Raw genomic sequence first — 23935 nt, 5'->3', positions numbered from 1 at the left:
GAACCATTCTGTAAAAATACCTGTTACTTTTTTTTTCCTCCCCCTCCCTATTGAGAAGAAACTAAGATGGAAGACAGAAACGAAGGCATGCTTAAAGGTATGTCTCTAGGTGAGATGAATTCCGTAAGCAGGCATATGCATGTAGAGCTACTCCAGATTTATTACAAATAAACCAACTATTCCTTCACTGCCGTATTTATAACTGTGATACTAATATTTTTTTTATTCAGAAAAGGATATTAAAGTCCACTGGTTGGATTCCAACTGTTTCCAGTCAACTTGATAGCATTCTACTAGACAAATGTCTGATAGAAAACACTCTTTGATTAATTCTGCTCATTCCTGCACCAAACCAAGCTCCATTCACACTCATAACAAACTGACTGTCTGACTAGTAGGTACATGGATGTATGAATTCATGAGCTGACTTTTGAAGGTGTGCAGGATATACAGAGTTACCTGGGAAGACAGAAATGGGTGGTCAGCATCTTTGGGGAAATTAAGGTTTCAAATGCATTTGTCTGCATGGGATTACAATGATATTCCAGAGTAGATGTCAACTGCACTTAAACTCCACGACTATGAAAAGAGTTAAATTCATATCCATTTTCACTTATCATGTCTTTATTAAACCAAAGGTAAGTAGCTGCAATTTGTTTGCATGGAAGAATACATCACTACAATCTGCTGCTGCTGTATCAATTCTATCAATAAATTGGACATACAAGCCACAAAGAACACGTGTGAAAATGAGGCTATTCTAGGATTCCTAGACTGTAACATTCTAGTTCCACATTGTCCTGAAATGATGTTTTGCTAAATTTCAGTCTACTTTTAAATAGAAACAGACTTTATCTCTGTTATTTCTGTTTTGTATAACAGAGATGGTCTCTTTCCAAAACGTTGAGAAGATTTGGATTTATTCCACTCTTGCTAATACCCAGCACTCTGAAAAATAAGGAGAACAGGCTTTTATCTATCTGGTTAACGATGGAGCTTCTATATGTGTGTATAGACATTTGGAGATCAAGGGTCTATAAGCAAATCTGGTAAATAATCCAGTCCTTATTGGAAAAAAAACCCCAAAACTTGCAAGCAATTACATAGCAACTTATGCTTGGATCATACAAGAACTTCCAAAGTGAACCCAGATGTTACTTCCCAGTTGAGAAAGCAAGCAACTCCACCTGTGTTGAAATCCAGTGTTGTAGCAGGCAGGATTAAGCAGTGGGTGTAAGAAAATGAATGGCCATCCTTCATAGCAAAGAAACTAGAGATGGGAAATAGATCTTTCAGCTACTAATTTCTAAGGCCAGGAAAATGCAAATTTCATACTATCCAGTGCAACTAGTAAATTCCCTCCTACACAATGTAAGAGTTAGAAAAAAGAAAAAGAGAAGTTTTTTTTTTTTTTAATTTGATCTTAGTATGTAATATGGCTCAGATATCTTTCTCAGCTCCAATATTTCAGGATACATGAGAAAGTAACCGGGTTATAATTACACTCACTGACTTGGATTCCCCAGTTGGAAGGACAAGATGTGAGGTTTTTGCTGTCTGTGCTTTGGCTGTCTATGATGTAAGATATATGGTCTCAGAAGTAATGGCCTTCACCTAAGCTCTGCATCTCCTGTTCTTCATAGTTTACAAAGAAGATTCATGGATCCCGGGCTATGAAGACGTCTCTTCTAAGAAAAGATGAACGGTGCCCAAGAAGTGCTTTTTTTTTTTTTTTTTTTTTTAATTAACCTTAAAGGAAGATTAGATTGGTGAGGTCAGATGGACTCAAATCTGCTGCAGAGGTTTAAATTTGGGTAAGATAAATCAATGTGTCCACCTATGACTGGAATAAGCTGGGACAGCCTTTTGCTCAAGCCTATGACTAGATGCATAGTCAACTATCTGAAAAGAGCATGTCGGATATTTTTGTGCCACAACACTCAGATATGATGCAATGCAATGTTGGTCAGTACAATATAATGCAAGATAATACATTAAAACAAGTAGCAGCAGTAAACAATAAGTATCACCTATTTACAAAATATAAGATCTCCAAATGATGTATATATATAACTGATGATATTATCAATAAACGTTGAAAAATGGAAACTTTCTCAACCATCTTACTTATTTAGAATCCCCATTTTTCAAACAAATATATACGGTCCAAAAACTTTCTCAGCTCTGTGGACATGCTATGATCGTGCTTTGCCACCAGATGGCGAAGACACAAACCTGAGTGTATATAAATGTGTATACACTGGTGCTGATGTTTTCCGGTAAGTTGAAGATGGCCATTTTATTTGTTGGATTTTCTTTAGCCATAGTAGGGCGCTATTTAAAAAAAACCAAAAAACAAAAAACAAACTTTTCTGAAAATTGTCATAATTCTCCTGCACAGGTTAATTATGAAAAATCATACAAGGGACATCCATAGGTAAAGGAGGAAGTGACACAATCCAGTATTATAGCTGGGGAGGCAGCACAAGTATTTTGGGAAGCAGAGTAAAGGGAAGACAAGAGGATTTTCTTCTGTGAGGTGAATCGAATAACTGTGAAACTTCCACCTTGCAGTAATTAAGTTACTGTGCTCCTTCAGCAAATTATCCATTATGAACGTATTAATTATGCCACCAAATACGTCAAAAGTTCAACATCTGCCAACAAGAGAAATACAGGGAGTTACCTTATCTGTTTGTGTTAGAGTAACTGACTCTTAGGATTCAGTTCATCTCGCCTAAATTCAGGCATCCTACTGAAGTACCTCATGCTAGTGCCTGGGTGGTTTGAGATCTCTCAGTAGAGATAAAAGGGAGAAAATAGGGAGGACTGTGGGTGAAAACACTCATGTCATCTACCAGGAAGCACGTAAAAGCTTTGTCTGAATCTAATCTAGTCATCTAAACCCCCTCGGTACTCAACGGAGAGAGACAGGCAGCTCCTGGAGATGGTTCAACCCGTCCTAAGGAAGAAGCGCTCTGTGAAGATGCTAACTTCTTTCTCTCTGATGAACACAGAGGAAGCCTGATTAGCTTTAAATAGGTCACTTGCATACAGCTAAAGCTCAGTAAGGAAGTCTTCCTGTATGTTTTCCCCAAGTGTTTCACACCTATGAGCATTTGAAAGAGTAATCATGGAGCCTGGCCTCCTGCATTGCTGTGGTATGGAAATATGGTGTGACGGCATGGTGCAGAACTGCAGGCTTGGGAGGGTAAGGCTGGTGGATTTCCAGGGCAGGATTTTTGGTTTTGTTTTTTTACACATGCACGTGCAATTTCACACATGCTTTCTCCATGTCATGTTGATTAGGCTCCATGCATCCCAGATTTTGGGATGTGCATAGTTTACTGTGCACATAAAGACAGTCAGAACAGCACATGGTGCAGCTCAGTGTGATATTTCAGAGAATGTGAAATGCATCTCCTGGACATAGCTGTGCAGTAGATCCAGACCCATCATGGATCTTGAGCACATGCCACATGTCTATACAGCAGATGGGATTCATCTCCCTGCAGTTAAGCTATTTAAAAGTTAGGTGACTAAATTTAATCTAGTTGTCTAAGCTGCCTTTGTAGTAAAGGAAGGAGACAGGCCATTCAAGAAGATAATTCATCATCTCTCTCTTGCAAACTTATCTTACAGGGACGTGGGACATTTTCCATTTCCACTCATTTTCTGCTGGTATTTTAAATGCTATCTTAAATTTGCCCTCACTCCCACACCTGCAGAAAGAGAAGGAAGGTCAGAAGCAGCAGGGGAGTCATTGATATTCCCGGTGGAGGCTGCTCTCCAAAGATCTCCCATCTTTGGGCAAATAGTGTTTCTCTTCAATGGTGAATTCCTACTTCTCTAATCTTCCTTTTGCATGAGAGAGCAATGTTGAAACACTGAAATGTCTTCTGGGCCAATTATGCTAAATTTCAATTGAGAAAAATCAAAATGCTTCACTTTGATCATTTTGAATCATTTAATTTCAATAAAGAAATTATTAGGTATTTCAGAATGTATATCATAGACATTGCAATACAGTCATATAGTATGTAATAACAGAGTGTGTTTTGAATTAAATGAAACCAGACAAGAAAGTAGGTATGAAAAATGCTTTGGAAACTGGAAGTGCTTCTCCATCTCAAATGTAACAACGGATCAAAGTCAAACTATACGAGCTGACTAGCTGGGCAGTTGGTTTAAAAGGAAGTGCTAAAAACCTGGGAATAGGAGCACTTACAGAGATGATTTATTTATTTATTTATTTATTTATTTTTCCTTGGGAGATGTTGTGCTGGAAGCGGGAAGGGGACCTGTGGGAAGATGGAGGCACTGTGGGATGCGTGGAGGAATACCGGGGCTATTAAGGTAGTGGTAATGCTGCATGTGTGTCCATCGCATGCATCTCTAAGCACACGAGGTTTATCAACTGGAAATAACTGAGTATGTAATTACCTCACAGGAACAGCTTTTGGGAAAGAGGTCTTCAGATATGCATGGGGGTGAGGGCAGACTGAAATAGCAGCAGGTGGCTATGGCCCAAAACTGAAGGGGCTCGGCTGGACTTCAGGGAGAAATAAAAGAATGGTGGAAACAGTGAATTTAGGAGCAGAGTTAGCCAGCTACAAACGAGGGACATGTCTGCAGAGGATGTGTAAATGTCTTTTTTGCAATTTCTGATCACCTCACAGCCTGTCATTGCTTGAAACAAGGTAAACCCTGGCCTCAGCTCAGTTCTGCCATTACGAGCATTCACAGTCTGTGTCGTTACCTGTGGAGGCTAGGTTGAGTGCCAGTCTGGACTTCCAGCTGCTTGAGCTTATCTAGGTAGTGCCCTAAACTGCGCTTCTCACGCTCGCTTCTGTCACTTGCTCCAATTACTCATTTCTTCTCCTCCTGCTAGGCTGAGCCATGTCTCCTTTTAGTCCTCTCCTCCCTTCCTCTGCCTTCCCTCCATCCAGAGTCAGCGTCCTCACGCACAACCTAACCAGGCCACCACAGCGGGACCATTCTTTCCCCAAACAGCCCCTGGAGTCTTCCTCAGCTGAGGCCCTTGCTCCAGGAGCTCAGCCAGACCTTGGCACTTACTTCACAGACCCCCTCGGTGTTGGCTGTAGCCTGTCCGGCCACCAACACATCCAGGTTCCCCCACCCCCTGGACTCTACCTTCTTCAGCCATGGCCTTGCAAAGGAGGCCACAGAGTTGTGCAGGGACAGCCCTGAAGAGCTGGAATTTACTACCCGCTGCTAAGGATACAGCAAAAAACAAAGACACAATTGCCAGTTTGGGGAGGGGGCTGTTCTTCCTTCCCTGCCCCACTCCTTCAGTGACCACCTCCATTTATGCCCCACTGAAATTTTCCAGGGTTCTGCTCTGTTGGGGTCTTGGCAATTTTGCTGCCATTACTAATCTGCTGCCCAAGGCAACCCCTCTGCTCTGCCTAATAACCTGAGAGAGGTGGCAGGAGAGAGAACAAGTTGGGCTGGATTATGTACACTGTCAAATTTCAATTATTTTATTATTAAAGTTCTTTTTTTTTTTTTTTCCCCCAGAAGGGGCAACCCGTTTCATAAATTGTGGAAGTGATGGACTTCAGCACTGGATTCCTCAGTTGCCAGTTTGATTTCTCTCAGCATTAAGATGTATGCCTTTAAGAAGACATTTTGTGCTGGTGAGGCAAAATGGAGAGACTGTGGAAAACAGGCACGTCAGGCTGATACTTATTAACTGATGACTAGCAATATTTGATGGATGCTAACATAGCCATAAGAACAAAACTGTGGAATTTCAGATTTTTTTTTTAATTGCTTCATCTGTAATTGTGAAACTGTAATTTCCTAGTTTCTTTTTTTAAGCTTTACCTTTCCTCCAGGGGGAATGTCTGTGATTTCCTTTGCTTTTCTCTGAGGAAACACTATGCAGATTATTACATGTATTGATTTGAACTAATCACTCTGACTTTGACAAGGAAGCCAAATGCAAATTCCAGGTAGGTTACAGCTTTAAGGAGCCTGTGTCTAAAGACTCAAGGCAAGCAATTTAATATAATTGGTTGTCTTTCCAGGAAATGACTTAGGATGATTTTAGTAAGGTCTCCGTAGGTACAGTTAAGAAACTTGGGCCTGACAAATTGCAATGATGCAACTTGAGTTTGCATGTGTTTAAATTGGCTCCAGTGTGCATCATTAAAAGCTCAAGTTCTTTCACTCCTTGAAATTAGCAGCTCTCTCATCTTACAGTCAGACGTGATTATTGCTCTAATCTAGGGACAGTGAGAGACCGCCTTGAAGGAAAAGCAGCCTGTGAAAACTGGCAGGATCTCTACAATGCTTTTGCTGTATCTCCAAAAACCCACAGAGACCCTGGTCTAATCTATTTCATTTAAAGATGATGGGTCAAACAGAGCTGCCTGCATTGCACTAGTGGGGCTGCAGCTTTAAAACTGCCTGGACTGAGCTGGTTTTGAACTACTCTGTTTTTTGCTGGGATGATACACAGCTGACTGACCAATTTGGTCTACATAGCAAAGGCAGTAAACTCAGAAATGGTTTCTGGCAAAGATAAGGCCAATTCACAAGTTTCCCTGTCTTCTTCTGCTGTCCCAGGCCTCCTACTCTGCAGATTTCTTCTTGCTACTCCATCTCCTTTGCAGAACCTGGAAAATAGGGGACAAAGTTTTCATTAGAAACCCAGTTTTTAATTTAATTTTAGAATAAAGAACATTCTGAGGGAGCCTAGCAGGGAGGATGGAGCCCACCTGCAATGTGAGCTGCAGTGAGGGATTATTCCCTTGCAACAGAACTACCTCAGAGCATCTTGTCTCTATGTCTGAAACACAAATGGCCATGAAAGAAAAAAGGATCGTTCTCAGCCCCATGTCTAAAGGCAGCAGCTAAGTCTGTAATTGGCCTGGGGTCATAACGAGCATCCTTAGTTGGACAGCTCAAGACCTGACAAAGCTCATTAATCCCACTACTAGTCAAAATCAGATTGCTTTGATCGCATTACTCCAGGAACATAGTCCTGGTGTGGCATGAGAGGGCTGAACAAAGCCCTTCTCCAGACAAACACTTGCCCCTCTGCTGCCTACATAAACCCCACGGTGACGGCTCCTCAGGTATAAGGCCGACGACCCTCGGTGGAAGCACCAGTCTGCAGGGTTACACAATGCAGTAGCATGCACAGTGCAAAGAAGAGGCCTAAACAAATCTCAACAGCAGTATGGCATGCATAAAAAGACTTTTCCTCTCCTTCCGAGCTTTCTATTTGCTTTGAGATCCAAAGCTAGGATTCAAAAACTAGAAAAAGAAAAAAAAAACAGCCAGGAAATTGTGATAATAATGAGTGTATAGATGTAAAAGCGTGTGGCTGGGCACCAGGAGGAATGGCTCACAGCAGGCTGGCAGCTTTGTTAAGCAGAGTTTTCCCCTCATAAAGTCATCCCGTCTACCTCCAGCCTATCACCTTTCCTTCACATGTCTGGAAATGATGTCCAGGATTAGTTGCTCCATCACCATCCTAGGGACTGAGGTGAGGCTGACTGGTTTGTAGTTCCCTGAATCCTCCTCCTTGCCCTTCTTGAAGGTAGCAGGGGCGTTTGCTCTCTTGCAGTCCTTGGGAATCTCTCCTGTACACTTCCTTTTTAGGTTTGAGGTCAGTCAGGAGCTCCTTGTTCATCCACATAGGCCTCTTGCTACCTTTGCTTGATTTCCTGCTTGTTGGAATGGACCACTCTTGAGCTTGGAGGAGGTGATCCTTGAATATCAGCCAGCTGTCTTGGACCCCTCTTCCCTGAAGCCCAGGGTATTGATCCTGCTTTTTGTCCTCTGCTCCCTCCTCACAGGATCCTCAACTCACCATTTTGTGGTCACTGCAGCTAAGACTGCCCCCAACTTCCACATCTCCAATCAGTCCTTCCTTGTTTGTATGTATGAGATCGAGAGTGCCTCTCCTCCTCAGCTCCTTGATCACCTGTGTTAGAAAGCTGTCATCAATGCACTCCATAAACTCCCTGGATTTCTTGTGCCCTACTCTGTTGTCCAGCCAGCCAATATCAGGGTGGCTGAAGCTCATAGGACCAGGGCCTGTGGACATAAACTTTATTCCAGTTCTCTGAAGAATGCCTCATCTATTTCTTCTTCCTGAAGAGATTGTCTACAGCAGACACCCATTACATGGTCACCAGTGCTGGTCTGCCCCCCAGTCCTGACCCATGAGCTCTCAGCTGGCCCCTCACCTGTCCCCACGGAGAGCTCCATGCATTCCAGCTGCTCATTCAAGTATTTCTCTTCTCTTCACACTTGAAACAGATTGCATTTTAAGCAAGAGCCTAAATTTTGTCAAATTTAACTTGATGGCTTCAAGGAAGTGCTTCAGCTGCTGCCTTGTACATCATACCCATTCAACTTCATCTGCAACATCTAAGTTGATTGTAGAGAGGGGCACACTATTCCTGTACTCATCCTGCACCACAGGTGTCTGCCTCCTGACAATATAGAGAAAGAAGATTGAAATCAATATTCAGAGATATTACATCCCCGCTGTTGAAGGGACCATGTCTGTACTTACCAACAGTTTGAGCCATTAGGGACAAATTCAAAAGACTCTTTTGCTCTTCCCACGAGTCTGAACAATAGTGTACTAAGCTGTCACAGCAGAAAAGTCTGGCAGGTGAACGTTCCACAAGTCAGCTGGTGACCACTGTTCAAATAACCTGCACAAGACTTTCTCCAGGAAAGCAATGGTTCTTCCATGTCAAAACCATGATGCTACAGAGCCTCCCACAGAGTTCAGTGTCCTGACTGACAGTAAGGGTGGGACTCAGTTCTAAGAGACACTCACAGACACCAAGCAGCAGTGGGGTGAAGGGGGTGGTCATGGCCACGTATTTTTCATTCCATCGACGCACCCTCCAGTAGCCCATCTCCTGCTTGGGGTCCTCTGCATGGCAGCTGGCAGACACATAACAGACACCCAGGGCCCAGTGGGTTTCGTCTCCTACTTCAGCCTCCCAGCAGTGGCAGCCTGATGAGTAGGCAGATGATCCCAGCACACAGGGGTAAGTGGTGAAACGCCGAGAGCTGTGTGGCAGCTCCTGGGGGATGTCAGTGAAATAAACACTCTTGAGATTCTCCGAGAGCACCACACTGGCATGAGCTGTCTGAGGGTCCAGAGATACATCTCCTTTGGCAGAGCAGAGACTATGAGAAAGCAGGGAAAACCAAGGGGGAGGGAGCAGTGGATTCACACACCTCACCCCAGAAGAATCAGCTAGAGAAGAGCAATTACACAGCCATTTGCCCATTGACCACAAGGCAGCTGGGCATCTGTCAACCCTCCATGCCCCATCTCCTCACCATACCACACGCTTGAATTGCCTTCTCTGAGTCCCTACCCCAAACTGTCTTAGCTCTATGCTATGCCACCTTTCTCCTGAAGTTGCTTACCTTCCTCTGATAGTCTGCACTATCATCTGTTTCATCTCTCAAGCGCCCCACTCTAGACCCCTTATTCAGGCAGGCACCAACAATACTGGGACCAGGGGTCACTTCTGCACTTTGGCAGAGTGACAGGGGTGCTGCTGAGCACATGCGCTGATATAATGGGCTTTCTCCACAAAGGGGCCCACAAATGAGCCCTCAAGCCCATTCATTGGGTTCACCAACAAGATAACCATTTAAATGAGAAGAGTCAAGTCTAGTCACTTCAACATTTTAAACCAGGCCTAGACATACAGGTGAATTCAGAATGCCAAACAGAAGACACTTTTCAGAGCCAAGGACTGGACTCAAGTCCCAGACCTAGGTCTCTATATAGCTTGACTACCAGTGCACTTTTTCAGCATCTTCTTAAGCTGAAATAATGGCCTAGGGAAACAGGCCATTGCCTTCTTCAGCTCAAGAGGGACAGAAGGTAGCTCCACGTTCTTAAGTGTTTCATACCTAAGGAAAGAAGTGACCTCATCTAGCAATCAAATCAATCACAGTGTCTAGAAGATGCCATTCCCTAGTACAAAACACAGCAGCTGTTTCTAGGAATTATTGCTATGCTAAGGTTGAAATGCTGGAAGCTTACCAAAAGTCTATATTCCCACTTAGAAACCATGAGAGGAAAAAATTAAGGGGAAGAAGCTGACAGTTCATATATGCTGGGATTTGGCCCAGAGTCAGTATAACTATCCTGGTCTGAGAAAAGGCAAAGGATGGAACTGACCACCAATATATCAGGTTTTATCTTCCAGGGGTATCATTCTATTTCAGTGCAATGCAGCCAGTCTCCTAACACTGCACTGAAACACTGGCATGGTATTAATCCCAGAGGAAAGGAGCACTCCTACCAAGCAATTGCATCTTCAACTACTAACGGCTCCTTCCCTATCCCCTCCCTCCCCTCCCCCCAAATAGGAAGAGGAATAGGGTACATCACCTCTGCAGGACACTCTGCATGTCCTAGAAAAGGAGAGGGAAGACAGTAAGTCAGATCCCACCAAACCTCCCCCCCCATCAGCATAAATATTGTAGGGTGCATCTGCATGCCCAGCAATCCTTTTGCCTGTTAGTGCTGGGCTTTATCTAACCCAGGTGTCATTAATTCTGCTAATTATTTGGGGGAAATGGAAAGAAAGGCAGCACTTGTAAGGTCTGGCTCATGACATCTGGATGAGTCACACCCCATTTTTACCCTTTGAGTATAAAGTCTTGCTTTCCAAGGTGGAGACCTACCATGACTAAGTTTAAAGCTCAGCCTTTTCCTCACCTCACCAAGAAAGATGAAAGTCATGTTGCTATCAGCTAGACCACATGGAAGAGATTAAACAGGGAGATCCAGGGCTCCTGGTTGCAGAGGGCCATACAGATTAATAGTGACCTCTAAAAATGCAAGGCAGAGCTTCACCCCTGCCCCAGAGAAAGGGACTGCCACAAGAGCTTCTTTGAAAGGCTGTGATCCGCACATTGGTGGCAGGAAAAGCCCCAGCATACAAACCTTGAGCACCCCTGCTCTGGACTCCAGGCATCTTTCCATGTCCACCATGAGGGTGTTGAGAGAGCAGCACTGCTCCGAGAGGTGTGCTGTGGTGGTCTTCAGCCCCCCCAGCATCTCAATCTCTTCTGCTCTCAGGCAATGCAACTGCTGGTCCTCCTCTTGCTCTGGGAAGGAGTGCAGCTCCTCAGAGTCACAGGTAATGCGCTTATGACAGTTCCACACTAACTCCTGTGGGACAGAGAAGTCACCAGGAGATTAGAGAGCATCTCCCAGCTGGGGACTGACCTGAGGCAACACCCCCAGGGAAGGGAAGAGCCCCTCTTGTCAACTCTTCTGAGCTCACCACACCACTCCAGTTCACTCCAGCTGGGTGGGCCTAAAGAGAAGGCCCCTACCCCACTCCTCCCAGCTCTGCCCCTTCTTCCACTTACTCTCAGCTCCTTGGGCTTTTTCTCCTCCATGGATAAATGTTCCTTCAAATCCTTTGCTTTTCTGCCCAGAAGCTCCACGCAAGCTTGTAGCTTATCCTGGAGAGGGAAGGGCAAGAGATTCTACTCAGGCAAAATGGTCCAAGGCATCAGATGCTGAACCAGCACTGAGAAGGCTTGGATCATACCAGTTGAGAATCATATACCAATTGATCTGACATGTCACTTCACGCACTTTGCTTTCATGGGGTGTCAATTATAAATTCCAGCAATCCTCTGGCTATTCACACTGAACATCTGCATCAGGTACTACACAGAGTGTTTCTGGGTTAAAGTTCTGAACACCTGTGTGTACAGCAGCAATACAGGTTACAATATTCCTCTGCCTTCAAAATTTAGCTTCTGAACAGCAGCTAGAAGTGCAGACAAGGAGTCAAAGCAAGATAGTTCTACACTGTATAGATTAATTTTTTCTAGGGAGTCAATCACCAGAGCAACTTTCCAGGAAACCTACTGTATCTCTGAATCAAAATGGAACTTCTGACTCCACCCTCAGATATGGGACAGCAGGAATTACTCAGTGGAACATCACAAATTTTGCTCTAACACTCCCTCCTGCCTCTGAAAACGACTAATCGAATCCTAAGTTGTGATTCCGAGAAAAAAAAAAAAAGAATGGGGGAGGGGCCTGAAAAATGCCTCCAACATTTTGGATGCAACTTGTGCAGACACCTTTGCTGGGATTCTGTTCAAGATTAAGACATCTAAATTTAGATGAATTAGATGCCTAAATTCCACTAGATGTCAGTATAGTCACAGGAGTATTCTAGAAAGCTAATTAGCTGACCATGCATCTACTGTCGGGTGAAGTGAATAAGTACACTTGTCAGACTGTTGGTTCTAGCCACCAACACAGCCAGCTCAATTGGTTGAGGTTGCCTCAGAGGGTGAACCACACATCCCACTCAGCTGCTGGAATGTTTCTTCAGCTTCAAGATGGAGAGCCCGTGAGCAGTAACATCAGTTTCTGATGTCGGAATCATTACTGCAGTTTTGGGTGGTCTCACCTCAAGCTGGCCATGAGGTATAGGTACATTTCTACATACAGCTGCCTTAGTTCCTGTTCCTCCTTGCTCTATCCATTAGACTCCAGTTTCTTTACTGGATCATAGAAACGAAACCCTGAGCCCCCAGCACGTACCCTCCTCCTTCTGTAGCAGGGACTGTCTTTCTCCTCCCTGTTTGCAGAGAAGAGCGGAATCTACTAATAAGTTCTGCTTCGCTGCTTAGAGCGGATAGGAGCCAGTAGTCATTGGGCCTACACTCAGCTCTTATGCCTAGATTAAACTCCTTCGCAGAACTGGGGAGGTCCTACATCCTCTTTCATAATCTACTCATGTTCTGATCCCTAGACTCCACTTCTAAACTGTGGTGCTTGAATACAAATTTCTCTAGAGCTTCTCTGGTCACCAGCACCCTTTTGAAATATTTAGCGTCAAAGTCAAACTAGAGATGCAACACTTGTTCCCAGACTGTTCTGCTGCATTCCTGTGACTTAACAAGTATTGGTGGGTCTGAACTGCCCTACTTCCTTACTTAGGATGAGATGGTTAGAAGTTTAAAGACTGGAGTGGAATGCCAGGTATCTCAAACCCTGTGAAGGAAATGCTTTCTAGCAGTACCTCTGGGAGATACCACTTGCTTACCTTGTGTTTTTTGAGGGCTTCATCTAGGGGCCCTCCTGTATGAGCGAGATGGCCGTGGGAGACTGCACACACCACACACATGGCTTCCTGGTCCTCCTTGCGGAAGAGATTGATGACCTCATGGTGCCGGCAGCAGAGCTTCTCGTTCTGCATCTTTTCCTTGACAAAAGGCAACTGCCGGGCTGTCTCCACTATGCTGGCCAGCTGCCGGTTGGGGTACATGACTTGCTGAGCACAAACATGCTGACATATTGGGAAGCTGAAGTCCTTGACCACTGGCTCCCAGTAGTGGGTGATGCAGGCTCTACACAAGCTGTGGCCACCAGGAATCATGACAGGGTCCTGCAGGTAGTCAAGACAGATGGAGCAAGTGGTGTCTATGTTAAGGACCTCCAAATGACTGAGGCAAGCCATTGGTGGTAGTGCTATGAGATGGGCACAGACTTTGGGAGACAGTTCCTATATCCTGATATAGGAATAGTCACCTGGAGAAAAAAAAAGAAAAAAAAAAAAAGAAAACCACACCACAGAGCAAATAGATCACATACATGCATTATTCACCATGTGGACTCAAGGAAGCCTAAGAATCAGGCCTCATAGATATTCTCTCCTAGCTTGAGTGAGGAGAGAAGACTAGAGAAAAGACATATGGGTTATGTAACCCAGACACCTGGTTCAGCTTCACTGTCCTGTTCCTCACTGACCAAGGCAAGCAGTAATTTAAGTAACAAGCATTTATTGAATTCCCCAATACCTTGCAGGAGAAGGAGTTCTTTCCCCATATCAGACATGGAGGGGGTTGAAGGCAGGCTGGAAATAGCATGCATGTTAGCAAGCACAGTAGTACTGAATATTTCTGCTCTGTCACCTATGTACAGACTTTTTCCCTTGAACTCAGTACATGGTAACTAGACACACAGAGAAACAGAAATGAGAGGTCCCACTTTCATACATAGCCCATTGAAGCCAGTCTGGAAGAGGACTTATTAAAAGATAGCCCAGGCCTCATGGCATAGACTAAATAGACTAGCTTCCCCCTCTCACTGTTTACACATGGTGCTTACAAGATGAAAAATTCCAATGCAAACAAGTTTTTTAACAAAGAAAACATTTTTCATCCAGAGGGTGACAAAACGCTGGGACAGAAGCCTAGAGAGACTGTGAAACCTTCATACTTGGAGACAGGGAAAAACCAGCTGGATAAGACCCTTAATGTCAGAGGTACCCGAACTTGCTCAAGGGTGAGAGCGCTGGGCTGAGTGCAGCCGAGCTGCAGGATGAGGTCTGCAGTCACCTGGTGAGTGAGCTCTGCGCTGGGGCCCACGTCCCTGCGGCCGGATGTCCCATGGCTCCTGCGCCGCAGGGCCGCCCGGCCGTGGGTGGGCGGAGGGGCGTTTGCAGCCGGAGATGAGCTCCCACGTCCCTGCTTTGCCCTAGGCCCAAGACTGCCCTGTGCTGCTGGAGAGGCTCTTCAGCACGACCCAGAGCTGCTGCACGGGGAGCTACCAGGCATCGCAGGCAGCAGCTGTCATTGTCCTGGGTGAGAGGCAACACCGAGCTCTCGCGCTCCTCCCGGCTGCGTCCCCCGGGTCGGGGTCGGGGTCCAGGGCCGGGGTTGGGGTTTAGGGCTAGGGCCATGTCCTAATGGCTGCGTTTTCCTGAGTGCCAGGCATCCTCCTGGATACCACGCCAGCCAAGTGGCTCCAGCAGCGGGACCTGGCATTCCTGTTGGGAGGTAGGTGATGGCGGCCGGGCTCCCGCCTCGAGGGACAGGGAGGCATCCGGAGGCCCCGTGGGTGCCGGGCCAGGGACGCTGGTGATGAAAGCCAGTGGGGCGTGGGGAGAGGGGACTTGCACGGCCCCCAGGCTCCTGGCCAGGGAAGCCACCCCCAGCTGGGCGCCGCGGGGCACCCAGGGCCATGGGGGAAATGGCTGCCAAGCACCCATGGTGCCTCCCTGCGTTGTCTTTGCAGCTCAGCAGAGGCGGCAGCGTGCCAAGGCCTCCTGTGCGTGGCAGGCGGCAGCCCCAGTGCCCTGCGCTGGGGGACCCCAGCACCCCGGGGCAGGAGGGCAATAAAGCTCCGTCCACACAGGGAAGGTGCCGGCTGTGTCTGGGCTCTCTGGAGGTCTTGCGCTGACCCCGGCCCTGCCGCGCCCAGAACATGGCCCTGGTCCCCCCCCCGCCATGCCCTGCCCAGGGACACAGCCTGGGGGTAGTAGGGACACAGGGGAGCAGAGAGACCAGGGGTGAGTGGGGGGCACTGGGGATGATGGGGGCACCGGGAGGTGCCTGAGGACACTGGGGGGCACTGGGGTGGGACAGGGGATGAGAGGAGCCCTGGGGATTCCATGGGGAGTGGAGGGACCGGGGGGCAAGTGGGGGCTAGGGGGGGCCAAGGGGCCCCAGGAGTCCCTGGGAGGCACCTGGGGGTGAGTGCAGACCCGGGGGTGGAGCTGCTCTCCAGGGGCGGCGCCAGGAGCATGGGGTGGAGCTGGGAATGGGGCCAGGGCAGGGAGAGCCCCAGGGGTGAGTGCGGGCTGCCGCGGGTGGGGAGCTCAATTTGGCCCCTCATGGCAGCTGTCCGCCCCTCCCTCCATCCCTCCATAGTGACCTCCATAGGCACTGGGGGCTGGGAGGGCAGCGGCGGTGGCCTCGGGTGAAGAGCGGCAGGGCTCGGCTGTGGGGCCACGCCAGGCTGGGGGCACCGGGGCTGGGGCTATGAGCACGGCCAGGGCGCAGGGCTGCCTGGCTGCAGCGGGCCAGGCCAGGCTCGGCCAGGGAATAAAGCCCGAAGGGCTGCAGCCCAGCACCCCCTGCTTCCCCAGCGCCACCCAGGCTGCCTCGCACCCAGGGCCGGGCCCTCCCCACAGGGCCACCCCAGCCGAGTTCACAAGCACAGCCCAGAGCCGCCCAGGGCCAGCCCAGGATGGGGCTGCTCCTGTAAGCCCCGCACACAGGCCAGTGGCAGGGGCAAGCAGGAGGCTGCATCCCAAAAACAGGGATTTGGGGGGCCACGTGCCAGGCCAGGCAGGAAGGGAAGCTGTGAGGTTTGGGGGCCCAAAACGGAGACTTGGGGATGCATTTTTGAGCTCAGAAACAGGGGCCTAGCCATCTGTTTCTCTGGTTGAGAACAGAGACTAAGTTCCCCGTTTTTGAGTCAAAGATGGGGACTAAAATCCTGCGTTTCTGGGGCCACAAACACAGGCTAGTTCGAGCACTTCGAGGACCAGAAATGGAGCCTTAGTTGGCTGCCTTTGTGTCTGAAAACAGGCCAAGAAGTCCTGCATTTTGGGGGCCAGAAAGAGGGCCTTTATTTGGCTGCCTTTGTGGTTGCAAACAGCAACCGAGGCCTGTGTTTTTGGGGCCTGAAGTGGAGGCTTAGCTGGCTGTTTTTACTACTCAAAATGGAGACTAAGTCCTCTGTTTTCGGGTCCAGAAACAGAGACTGAGACGTGTTTTGGGGACTTGAAAACGGTGGCGAGGTTGACTGTTTTGGGAACAAAAAACAGAGGCTACATCCTACATTTTGGGGGCTGTTTCTGTGGCTGAAAATGGAGGTTAAGTCCTGCGGTTTGGGGTGGCTTATTGCGTGGGTGGAGTAGCGCGGGGATGGGGGGGGTCCTGGGTCAGATCGGGACCGTGTCAGGCGGGGGGATCCCAGGGGCAGCACTGCGGGGGGTCACGGGGGGGGGGCAGGGGCAGTGTCGGAGCTGCCCCGGGGCTGGTCGCGGCGGTGTTGGGGAAGCCCTGGGCCGGTGTCGGGGATCGCGGGGCCGCGCTCCGGGCTCTGCGGCCGCTTCCGGGTCCCGGGCGGGGGGGCGGGACAGAGCGGAACGGAAGCGCCACAGGGTCAAACCTCACTGAGCGCTGCGGCATGCAGGGAATTCTGGTCTTCCGGCACCGGGCTTCCGGGCGGCCATTTTGGCCTGCAGAGCATCCTGGGAGGCGCAGTGTTCCGGCACCAAGCCTCCGGGCGGCCATTTTAATACGCAGGGCGTTCTGGGAGATGTAGTCTTCCCGTTATGGGCTTCTAGAGGACCATGTCGCGCCTCTCGAGGTGGCGGCAGTTTACTTCTCTGCGGGCGGTTCTCACTAGCTGGCTGCCTTGTTCTCCGTGGCAGGCCAGGAGCTGTAGTTCCTGTGCCTTCTCAGCCCTGCAGCAGTGGCCCGGTGTGTCTGTCCTTTACTGGACATGTGCCGTTCACACCAGAGTCCCTGTAGGTCACTGGAGACAGTGGAATTTCCCTGTTTTTCCCTGGTACAGGGTTAGACTTAGGGTTTAGGGTTGCGGCCATTTAGGGTTAGGATTAGGTTAGAGGGTTAGGGTTCGGGTTTGGGTTAGGCCCATTTGTTGGCCCTCTAGACCCCTTAGCACCCTCCTAGTGCACTCTGGACTACTCTTTCAGCCTTCCTTCTGCCCCAGAGCTGCATCTCAGCCCTCTAGACTCCTTAGGACCCCTCTTGTTCCCCCAGAACCCCTCCGGAGACCTTGGTTGTGCCCCAGAGCTGTCTTTTGGCCCTCCACACCCTGCAGAATCTCTCTTGTCCCCTCAGACCACCTCTGCAGGTCTTCCTTGCTCCCCAGTTTTTACTTTTTTGGCCCCCTAGTTCCCTTAGGACCTCCCTAGGGTGTTCTGGGCTACTTTTCGGGCCTTCCTTGTTTCCCAGAGCTGTTCCTTGGCCCTCTAGACCCCTTTAGGAGCCTGGCAGTCCCCTCAGAATCCCTCTGGAGGCCGCCTTCATGCCCTGGAGCCCTCTGTTAGCCGTTTAGCACCTTTAGCAGCCCTCTCTTCTGCTTTGGCCCCTCCTTTAGCCTGTTAATTTCCCCCTGCAGGCCTCTGTTGGCCCTCTACACCCCTTAGCATCCCTCTAGTGCACTCTGGACTATTCTTTCAGCCTTTCTTTGTGCCCCACAGCCGTCCTTTGGCCCTCCAGCCCCTTTAGCTGGGGCGGCCCTGACAGTGGGACGTGAAAAAGACACCTTTGACTACATCCAGCTGAAGAAATGTAAGCCGAAGGATCAGAGGAAATAACTGCTTGCCTAGGTTTGTTACCTAGCAACACATTGTCAAAGTTTTTTATGAACAACCATACTTGATCAGGTGCCTATTCATTCCATGAATATTAGCGCAAAAATGCGTACGTTACCGATCCTCTAAAGCAAGTCCATGGCACTGGGGTGGCATGTGTAGTGAAGACTAAATCCCATAATAACACATTTTGATGTTGTTCTCTTACATGAAAGCACTTAGAGCAGATTAAAACATTTATCGTACTCTTTTGTTTGTTGAATGGGCCACGATACTAAGAGAGACCTGCAGTGAAGGAGACATAGTAGCCAGTTTCCTTACAGAAGGTGTCTTGTCCTGTACTTTAGGGCTTGCTGTACATCTTGAGAGATAGTAGTGAATGACAGGTCTCCTTTTAACCCCTGGGGAGCAGAAAGTCGTGACTTGAGGGCAAATTGTTTCTTGCAGCTGGGTTAGAAGGAGCTGGCTACCAATCAAAAGTAATGACAATTCTGTGGAGTCCCTGGAAGTTTTGAAAAGACCGTATTTACCTTTTAGAGAAGGCTATGCACTTTCATTACTAATACCTGTGGTAATCAAGCCAGGTAAGTGGTACACAGGTGATCAAGCCATTAGTCTTTTGCAGAACGGCACCCGGGGGGGGGGGGCCGCATGCGCACTGTGCCCCGCCGTGCTTACTGCTGCCCTCGCGTGTCGAAAAAGTAGTACTGCACCCGCAACACGCGCACTGCTTCCTGCCGTGCTCGCAGCTGCTGTCGCGTTCAGAAAATATCAGTCTCTCTGTGGACAGTGTCGGGGGAGTCCCGGGCCGGTGTTGGGGATCGCGAGGCGGCGCTCCGGGCTCTGCGGCGGCATCCGGGTCCCGAGGGCGGGCGTGCGGCGGGAAGAGGGGTGAGACGGAACGCAGTCGCCGCAGGATCAAACACTGCAGCATCCCGCCCCCCCCGGGCATGCTGGGAGCAGTAGTCTTCCGTCACTGGGCTTCCGGGCGGCCATGTTAGTCTGCACAGCATGCGGGGGGGGGGTATAGTTTTCCAGCAGTGGTTTTCCCAGTGGCCATTTTAGTCTGCAGGGCATGCCGGGAGATGTAGTCTTCCCATAGGGGGCTTCTGGGAGACCATGTTGTGCCTTTCGAGGTGGCGGGAGGTTCAGTTCTCTGTCAGCGAGGTTCCCACCAGCCGGCCACGCTGTGCTCTGTGGCAGGCCTGGAGCTGTACTTCCAGGTGCCTGTGCCTTCTCCGCACTGCAGCAGTGGCCCGCTCTGTCTGTTCCTTACCGCACATGTGTCGCTCGGGTGTCGAAAAAGCACTGCTGCACCGTAGCGCGTGCGCCCTGCCTCCCGTCGTTCTCACTGCTGCCCCCGGGTGTCAAAAGCTCCGTACTGCACACGCAAGGCGAGCGCATGCGCACTGGCTTCCCGTGCTCACTGCTGCCCTCGGGTGTCGACGCGCCCGTGCTGCAGCCACCACTGCCCTCCCCCCGCGCACAAAGAACACCGCAGCCAGCCGGCGCGCACACGGAGTGCCCGTCGCCGTGTTCGCCACTACTCTCCAGTGCTTCGGTAACAGGTAAGTGAATGGGCCGTGCTCGTCACCCCTTCCCGGTGCTCACAGGCCGGTGGCGCAGAACACTGTTCCTTATCGGTGCTTCCTGGTGTCGCGGGGATGGGCGGTGCCATCTCGGAGCTGCTCCGCGGTGCCCTCTCACCGGGGCAGCACCAGAGCCTGCTCGCTGATGCCCGCCACAGGCACGGGCACGGGCAGCCTCGGGGCGCTCGTTGCTTGGTGGGAGCCCCACGGGGCCGCAGCGGGTTGCGGTTCACACGCCCGAGCCGGCCGGCTGCGGCACCATGCGGCAAGCACGCGAGGGCACCATTGCAGGTCTCACCTCCCTCCCGCTCCCCCTGCTCCCCCCTGCCCCTCCCGCTCGGTCCGCAGCCAGCGCACGCGCGGTGCTCAAGCACTGGCCCCCGCTGCAGCCGCGCTGCATTGGCGGCCTGCGCATGCACGGCAGCGGGGAGCAGCACGGCGGCGAGCGGGGCTGGCATTTTCGCTCAGTGGCAGCGGTGGGTGAGGGCCAAGGCCTCCCGGAGTCGAGGATCTGGGGGTGCCGGTGAGGCGAGCGCAGGCCTTTGGGTGGCTGCAGGCGTCAGGTTGCGTCCTGGCCGCTGGTGCCATTGGTGCGTGGAGGCGGCAGTGCAGGACGAGGGGTGGCGGGGACTAGGCCTGGCACCGCACCGCACAAGGAGCGCAGGGCAGGGTCTGCGTGGGGCGGCGTCTGCCGGAGCGCGGTCGGACTTTTCCTGCCTCATGTGTCGCCTTTAGGGCCCCAGTTCCTCCCCAGCACGGGCCAGGGCGTGCGCTCGCCCCTGCGGATGCGGCCCAGAGGAGCGGGGAGGCAGGCGGGCCCCAGAGCAGGGTTGTGGCGCGGTGTCCGCGGGAGGACGGCTCCTGTTATGGCAGGCACGCCCGAGAGTGCTGGTAAGTCCCGAGGAGGTTTAAAACTTCTGGACCCAGCAGGTTGAAGGTCACTTCAATCGTACGTGAGGTACGATTAGTGCAGCCCCAGGTTATTTCCTTGAGAGTTGTGGCTAGGGAAGCAAGAAGATGGATAGAAGAACAACACTCCCAGGCACCTGGAGCCTCCCCCACCCCCAGGCACAGACTGTGGTCACCAGCCAACGCGGGCACCAACTGACTGAAAGCCCTGCTGAGCCTCGCTGAGCCCTGCTCCCTCCTGTACGGCTGCCCCAAAGCCATGGGCTTCCCCAGTGCAGTATGTGGTGACAGGTCCTCCGTTGCCTCTGACGGCTCCCCGGGCACTCATGTGCTGCACAGGGGTCTGGATGTCTCCAGCAGTGGCCCAGCAGCCTGATGCCTCCTCTTGTCTGGCACGTAGGGTCCTTCACAGCTCTTCTGGGTTATGGGGCCCTTGGGGAGTTCCCTGCTGCCTCTTCTGGCGTTCTCTGCAAGCTTGTAGATCCCTCCTCCTCCTCCTCCCCTCTCGTGGGGCAGGAGACCAGTGGCTCCTCCTGCAAAGCTGACAGCCACATGCGGCACCCCTACGGGCTCACTGTGCATCTGGGATGCCCCCCCCCACCCTGAGGGCCCTGCAGATTCCCACCCTTCCTGCAACCAGCCCCCCCAAAGCCATTAAACCACCCACAAGTCCTGCCCCAACAGCCCCACAGACCTCTAAATGCCTCCAAACCCTGCCGCAACATGGTCACTGACTCCAGACTTTCCCCTAAACTCTGTCCCAAAGCCCCAAACAATCCTAAAACCACTCCCAGAGCCAGTCCCCACAGCAGTGAGGTGTTCTAATAAATACGGGAGGTGATCTGTGTCTCCCCCTTGACTTGGTCCCACTTGAGAGAAAAGGGAATTTACAGCACTTCTTGGTGAAGAATCTTGATGGGTGGGTGCCCAGCTGACAAACAGATTTTTTTCTCTTTTCTTCTGAGCCACCTCTTAGTAGCCTCTGTGTGTGCAAGAGGACTCTGTAAAGGTGGCTGACCTGGGATAATCATGCTGTGCACAATGCTTAGGGAGAACATTGTCATAAAATTACAGGCTAAGGAATAACCTAAAAAAATAAAAGTCTCAGGAAAAGCCTAAGAGAGCACTGATGGGCTATGGGAAGCCCCAGTGATGCTGCAGAAAACAGCATGGGTTTTAGGCACCTCCTCAGAGCAGGAGAAATGTCTTACTCCAGCCCATAGGACAATGGGTGCTCTTAATTACCACCTTTAATTACCGAAAGCGTTGTGAAAGCAGAAGGGACTAGAGATGATGCATAGCAGGTTATGGCCTATATGTAAAGTTTCAACAAACAACAGTCCCCTCTTCAAACAGAAACAGTTTAGTCTTAGGTAATAGATGAATGTGGCTTTGAGTAATGTGAAGAGAAGCAATTATGTCAATCACCCAGAAAGCCTTGGAGAAGTGGTCCAAGGATCTGATACCCTCACAGCCCCATCAGTCTTCTTGGTTTGTCTGGCAGGGTAGCCCACCGAAGAGGGGCATCTTGAAGAGAAGCAGCTAGACCTAGTGACCCAGTTGTTCATTTTGGTCATCACCTGTGAGGTCAGCATCCGAGCGTAAGAGGAATCTAGGAGCTGTATCAAAAAAGTAATAGGTTTGAAGCAGAGAGGGGCAAATCAAGTGCTGTTGTTCTTCCGTGTAGCTAAAGACTGAGAGACTTGTCGGTTAAGCGTGTGTATACAAGGGTTTGAGAAAGGATACTGAACAGTAACAATAATACTGAAGCAGAATAAAAATCAGGTTTCATGGAAGATGGTGTAGGTAAATATTAGGTGATGTGCCTCCCTGTCTATTAACCTAGCCCTAATTGCTGTATGTCATGTTTCCAAACTGTTTACCCTGCAATGTATGATGCAAAGTGCTGTATTAAGACCTTTCCTTTAAGGAAAAGAAAAAAGAAAAGAACACGGTAAAGAGAAAAAGAACATGCATAAATCTAAGTAGTGTTTCACTGCAAGTAAAATGCAAGTTTATCTCTTTCTAACGGAGGTGGAACCAATGATAGGAAATGCTGACAAAGAGAAAAGCTGGACAAGCAGTTTTTTTGTGATTAATACTGAAGGGATGGGATGAAACAAGGAAGCAAAAATGCAGTTTAGCGGACCCTTGATATCACCAGAAACTGCTACAGAAGGAGGTGTTCTGGCATGGGTAATTAAGGTAACTCTTGATAATGACTGTTAGTTATTTCGGCCTCCCAGAGGCAGCACTGAGGACCAAGTAACCCGTTCCGTTTTGTATCATACGTGCATATATAGAAAGGGAAAGATATAATATTTAATTTTTAGATTAATTGCCATGGCTGAAGTTGAAGAGATCAGAAAAATGTAAGCAAGCTGAAGTAATGAAATCAAATGGAAGCAACTGAGAGCTGGAACCAACTCCATCGCCCAAAAAGGGAAAGCCCGTTCCTCCTGGCGAGGAAGGATCGCCGTTAATAGCGGTCGAAATAATAGATCACCAGCATACAATGGAAGGTCTGTACGCATTACAAAAAGTATGCTACGTACATATATTTCTGCGCGTGTGACTTTATGCATCTATGATGCATCATACTTTAAGAGCTACAAGACAGCAAACTATTACCTTAGGGGAATGGTGGTCAAGTGGCTAGAGTTACTGAAGAGACAGAGAGACAGAAGTGTCCAAATTGTAAAGTTAAGAGAGCGCTTTCAGGAAGGCTCAGTTAGCGCAGCCCCAGGTTAATTACCTGGCAATGGTACTTGGGGAAACGGGAAGACAGTAGATGGAAGAAAGGTTAAAGCCTTGTGGAGTTAAGGCTCCTTCTCATCAGTTCCAACTTAGAGCAGTTTTAGGAGGATTTAATTTCCTCCTGTAGTGTTAACATAGCTTTGCTGGTATCAGCAGACTGTGGTGGAAATTACTGGAAAGGAGTCAGGAACGGAACAAGGAACGTGAGGCTGCTTTCACTGAACTGGAAGAAGTGGCTGTAAAATCTGCTGCCCTCAAATTCCCAGGACAAGGCAAGCCTTTTTCAGTAATGCTTTCCACATCCGCTGAGTCCATGGGAGCAGCACCGTTAGAAAACAGCGGTAAGGGAAAGTGGGTGCCAGTAGCATCATCCTTACATCCCCTTTGGGGCCAGAACAAAAATTCTCCCGCTGTGAGAAAGACTGTTTAGCGGCAGTCTGGGCTGTAACTGTCTTTGAGACTTTCACCTTTGAGAGGACAGAGGCAATCCGATCTGCTCAGTTCCCTCTGAAGTAGCTAATGTCAGGGAAGCAAATAGACAGC

This window comes from Apteryx mantelli, unplaced genomic scaffold (assembly GCF_036417845.1).
Source record: "Apteryx mantelli isolate bAptMan1 unplaced genomic scaffold, bAptMan1.hap1 HAP1_SCAFFOLD_73, whole genome shotgun sequence".
NCBI lineage: Eukaryota > Metazoa > Chordata > Aves > Apterygiformes > Apterygidae > Apteryx > Apteryx mantelli.
The sequence above is the reverse complement of the archived record's forward strand: the minus strand, read 5'-3'. Positions refer to the sequence as shown.